Here is a 5,389-nt window from a genome sequence, read left to right as displayed (position 1 = left end):
GATGTTAAACTGTTTGTCACAACATGGCTTTTTTTTCCCTCATTGATTGCTTCACTTCATCTGTTTACCTGTTATAGATCTGGTATATTTTTGGTAAACACAGGACTCAGAAGATGCCCAGGAAAGTAACAAAGCCTGTAGTCTGTCTGTGCTATTTAGGGTAAAGGTATTTTAGGTCATTTGGGTATATTCTTACTGAAAGAGACTTCTTAATTTTTTTTACAATCTAGATGGTGACTCATAGTTTTTATTAACTATACAAACCACACAGAGGTACCTTGTGGAATGTCCTCTACAGGCAAATCCTGATCTAGGTTGTGTCCTGTGTTTGAGGTGGTCATATAAAATCGTGATACAATCAGAGTCATTTAGAGTATTTATAAATGAGTCCTGGAGGGTATTTGTCTTCGTCAGGCAGAGAAAATATGACTTTATTGCACAGATATTTGACTTTTATAATGACATCTTTTTGGGTTTTGGAAAGAAAAAGAAAGAAAAACACACACATTTTCTTCCTATGACATGATAATTTGTCCTGCTGTTTTGCTCTGCTTACAGTAATCCCATCTATTCTAATCTGTGACTTCTCAACACAGAGTTTCTAGTTTTAGCAGGGACACAAACCACATGATGGTTGTGTTTGATAGTCACAGCACATTTAATTATCTGGTACTTGTAAACATCTATAGTTTCGCGTTTCAAAAACAAACATGACATTAATGGCAAATGGCACAGACAGCAGAAAAGACATGACTGTATGGTTAGCTGTGATGGAAGTGGTTGTGTGACTGAGCCTTTAGTCACAGCTTCAAAGGCAGAAGTGGTGTTCAGGGTAAAAAGCACTTACTGGAATCCAGGGTGTCCCGGCGGATCTGTGGGCAGACACACATACCTTGTATACTTGATCCAAAGCTCTGATCCCAGCTTATGTTCGTAATTGTTCCTCTCAGTGTTTGTTGTTGAACTCTGTTTTTCACGTTTTTCATATTTGACTCACATTCGTGCGGTGTGGTTTTCCTTAGGTGTAAAAAAGCAGAAAAATGTTGATCGTGTGACAATTTGAAGTAGTTTTCTGATTCTCAAAGAATTGTTGCTAAATAACTTGACTTAAAAACATATGTAGAGGATTGCATTTATACCAAGTCAAAAAAAAAATCTTTAAAAAAGTTAATGAAGAACCAATCAAAGTGTGGTTACGACTGTGACACAAAAGGTGAAGGTGACAAGATCTTAAATCTGCACTTTTGGTTTAATACTGACGGCTTCTCTGTTTGCAAGGAGGGTTTCCTGCATGGAAGTTAGCCGGAGGATGACTCTACCACTAAGATGATCTGTGACCTTACTGCACTCTAAAAAATATTCCTTGTGTTTGTCGGTAGAACTTAACAAAAAAGCATTTTTCTGCTAAAAAAAAGTAAGTTGCCTACATGTACACGTTTCAGTGAGTTGAATAATCAATGTTAGAAGTCAGTGCAACACAAAAATTAAAAAACAGCTCCTTAACTTAAATGTTTGAGTATATTGAATAAAATACTTTTGTCATCAATCAACAACAGAAAATATTAAGTTTGTGTAACATGTAAAAATGAGTTTCAACATCCTTCCTGTTTGAATTGAGACCATTCAGACAGACGAGGGCAACCCCGTAGCATATGTTCGTATCTTGCGCAACAGTTTCTGGATTCTTGTGGCTTCGTGGGAGAAGAGGTGTGTTTGCCCTCGACTGTGTTCGGTGAGTTAAGTAAGTACTGAATTCTAAATAGATGAATTACAAGTTATATTTGTACACTCTAAAATGTCATATTTAAAAAAAACTGAAATTTGATGGTTTAAATCGTAATTTAGCAGAGTAGAGCTGTTGTTGTTTTTTTAAGTTTAGCTAGCCGTTTCTTTTAGCTAGCAAACGTTCCTCACAAATAAAAGAGACATTAAAACATGTCACTTGTCAGGGTACATTTGGTTAGCTGATAGACCATGCCGACAGCAGAGCATGTTCAATTTGAACCCGTATATGTTCAAATTAACCGGTCAGTAGCTGCCTGCATTTTTATCATGGTGTCAGAGTAAATTCGTGTTTCCACAAGATGGTCTCGGGTGAGGTAACTAATTACTGACAGAGTAAAATGTGGTGAATTTATCCCTGACTAAAAGTAACTGCTCATTTGAACATATGCTTCTCATAGGAACCGAAAACACACTCCTCACTCATTGGATGACTTCAAGCCTGAGCTGATAGAGAGGTGTGTCAGTCGTTTGAATGCAGGAGATGATCCTCTTGAGGAACATAATGAAAATCCATTGTGTGAAGATGTAGCAAATGAAGAGGATGAAGAAATTGGGGAATTGCCTAATTTAATTGAGAAACATTTAGCCCACCTACTACTAAAACTGGAAAGTATATATAATGTACCTCGCAGGTGTATTGATGAATTAGTTGTTACAGTTACAGTTATAGTTCATGTCATTCTCTGATTCAGGTCCTATTCATCAAAAGCACAATTGTGCTGTTGATGAAATTGAGGTTACATTTACTTTTAGTCACTTCATCCTATTGCTAGCAAAGTGGGCAGTTAAAGCAGGCCAGTGTGTAACAGTTTAAATTGAAGTTACAAAGATTACATCTTTATTTCTTTTAAAAACATATTTAAAATCAATATTTGGCACAATGCAAGTCACATAAATGTAATAGTTTTGACTTTTCACCTAATAAACTGTAAGTTTAAGTTTTGTTTTGCTTTTTTTATTCTCCAGAGTTCGGTGGAAATGAAGAGAGAGGTCGCAACCCGTTGCCTGAAGGTGTATCTGAAAGAGAAGGAAGAGGATCTCTTCAGAGAACAGCTGGTAGGTGAATCTCGCATTCTTTTGTGTTTTATTTTTAAATGGCACATAAAATGCTGACATGTTTCCATTTAAACTACCTACTTGCCAGGATGGTGAACAACAGTTCCCAGAAGAAATGGTAAAGACTGTAGTCACCAGACGTGCAGCAGTGTCTCTCAAAGCTGTCGCTAAAATTGTGATTGAAGGAACAGCAGTCCTGGAAGACCTTGATGTGCCCAGAGTGTGTGCCTTAATGATGGGGCTTATATACACTCTCAATCTGAGCTACCCAAAACAAGTAAAGAACACTAGAGGTATTTCTGGAACTTGATGGGCTTAAACCAGTCCACGGGTAATGTCTGTTAAGTGCAAACTTCTGTCATGAAACGAATGTGAATTGGACTGTAGTATTCCGATGTGCCTCTTACGTTTTTGTATGCAGTCCTAGATGAGTGTAGTTTTGAGAAAAGTTTGTAATACATATAATCTTAGCTTTGGATTGTTCTGTTGTTGAACATTAAAATCTTTTGTCATTTCCTTGATTCTGCGACAAGTTGAACAAGTTGATACCAATTTATGTTAATGTTAATGTACATGAAGTACTTTTTTTAGTCATTTATAATTAAAGGGCTGCTGTAATGTCTCATTTATGTTGTATTGACACAGAAGTGTATTACTTTGAAAATGTTTTGTAATAAAATAATCAATTGGAATAAGTGAAATGGCTTTGTGTGATTTTAGAAAAGCTACTATAGAAACCTAAACTAATTGGCATGGATAATTGTGAGTAGGATATATGTAAAAAAGTTCGTTGGTGTAACTCAACTAATGTAATTTCTCAACTTAATTTTACCAGAAATTTTAAATTAATATTAGGTTGAATAAACTTAATTATGCTTGTGGAGGTCAAGGTAAATCATGTTGGTTTGTTAAACAAGTTGAGTTAGCCAAACCTAAAAATTACTTGCTGAATTTACTTAATAATATGCAAAATTTGTAACTTAAAAAGCTGAGTGGAAATTGTTACCTTACTTTTTTAAGTTGAGGCAACAAAATATTTTTTAGAGTGTGGACTTTCTTTGTGGCCTTGAACTCTAGTTTCAAATCGATGTTTTTTTCTTCTTCTGAGGTTTGTATAGTGTTTTTGGATTTTGTGAATTGCAGTTTTTTAGGAAAGGTCGTTACTGCCGCTATGAAAAAAAAGTTTGTCTTCAATGAGTTGAGGTTTGGGGTTATTATGTCAGAGTTTCGACTTGATAACACAACATGTCAAGTTACTTTCTCAGAAATTTGAGTTGGTGGGTTGAGTTTTGGGATAATGGCTGGAAATTTTAACTTATTGGCATTGGCCAAAAGTCATGTTTGTTTCCACCACTGACCAAAAAAAAAAAAAAAGTGGTGGAAACAAGCTCCCTCTGTGTTTTCCTCACTGTAAAGTTGCTGACTATCTACCTCTGTATTTGTTAATTACTTTTATCTGTTTTATTTTTTATTTGTCTCCTGTTTGTTCCATTTAATATTTCTCCCCTTGCATGACCGTTTTTATTTGTTTCACCTGTGTTTCCCTCCTGTGTTCAATTCCCTGATTACCCTTTTATTAGCGCTGTCTTCTCTCAGCCTGTGTACCTGCTCAACGTGCTTCCTCTCCTCACGGACTTGTGTATAGTGAAACAGATAATCTTTTCTTTAAAAAAAATAAACACATATAAAAGAGCATTATTTTGGATGTTGGTAAAATCACTAAAACTGTCATTTAAACTGTTAATTTTATATCACACAATAGAAAGTTTGGGATTTCAAATGGCATGGTCTGATTTAAGATTTCAATTTCTTGGGAAATGAACATGTAAAAATACACGATATGTGTTAGGTGAGGCAATCTCATTAAAAACACCTAGATTAAGAAGTTTTAATGTATTTTTCTTTTCATTTTTTATTTGCAGGGTATTTTGTTTAGAATGATTGTGGAAAAAAATTTATTCATCCATTTTCTTTGAGGCTGAAATTAAATTAACTCAACCATCAGATCAAAACACTGATGCTAAGGCTTCAAAATACAAAGTCCAAAAGGTGACATCACAGTGGTACGTCCATCTTTTACATACATTACATGTTGTATCCACACTTGCTTTGGTTTTAATTATGTTGTTAAATAAAACAAGACTCAAAAATAAAAATACAGAACTGCAAAGCAACTTGATAAGAAATAAAGCAAAACTAAGACCAATGAAACCCATCCCAGAGCCTGCAGGGTCCACCATGCTGATGAATCATTACAGAAGTCAACCTATAATCCAGTATGGTAGCTGAGAGACCTCATCTGTTTTGAATTAGTGCTGCAGCAGGCACTACTCCTTCAGTGTTTTTTCCTCCTCAGGTTTGAAGCAGATTTTTTAAAAATGACTTGTTTCAGAGTTACATTTCAATTTTCCAAAAGATTCTCCTGAGATTGTAGCAACAAATACTCACTAAGGATGCAGTCATAATGGTGGGATATTAAATACGCACATGTTTCTTAAATGTTCCCCTAGCTCTCTCTTTTAAACCACTGTTTTATTTCAGGCAGTGT

General features: G+C 35.3%; 1 long non-coding RNA gene across 1 annotated transcript; it reads left to right on the top strand.

Annotated features, from left to right (window-relative positions):
* Positions 1-1,348: 1,348 nt before the first annotated feature.
* On the top strand, positions 1,349-3,466 carry LOC146705706 (uncharacterized). Its single transcript, XR_014921722.1, has 4 exons — positions 1,349-1,741; positions 2,184-2,240; positions 2,752-2,841; positions 2,930-3,466. It is a non-coding gene; the product is annotated as an uncharacterized LOC146705706 (long non-coding RNA).
* Positions 3,467-5,389: the final 1,923 nt, after the last annotated feature.

This window comes from Copadichromis virginalis, linkage group LG7 (assembly GCF_057382275.1).
Source record: "Copadichromis virginalis isolate Kocher_CV1m ecotype Utaka linkage group LG7, C_Virginalis_male_GT1.1, whole genome shotgun sequence".
NCBI lineage: Eukaryota > Metazoa > Chordata > Actinopteri > Cichliformes > Cichlidae > Copadichromis > Copadichromis virginalis.
The sequence above is the reverse complement of the archived record's forward strand: the minus strand, read 5'-3'. Positions and strand labels throughout refer to the sequence as shown.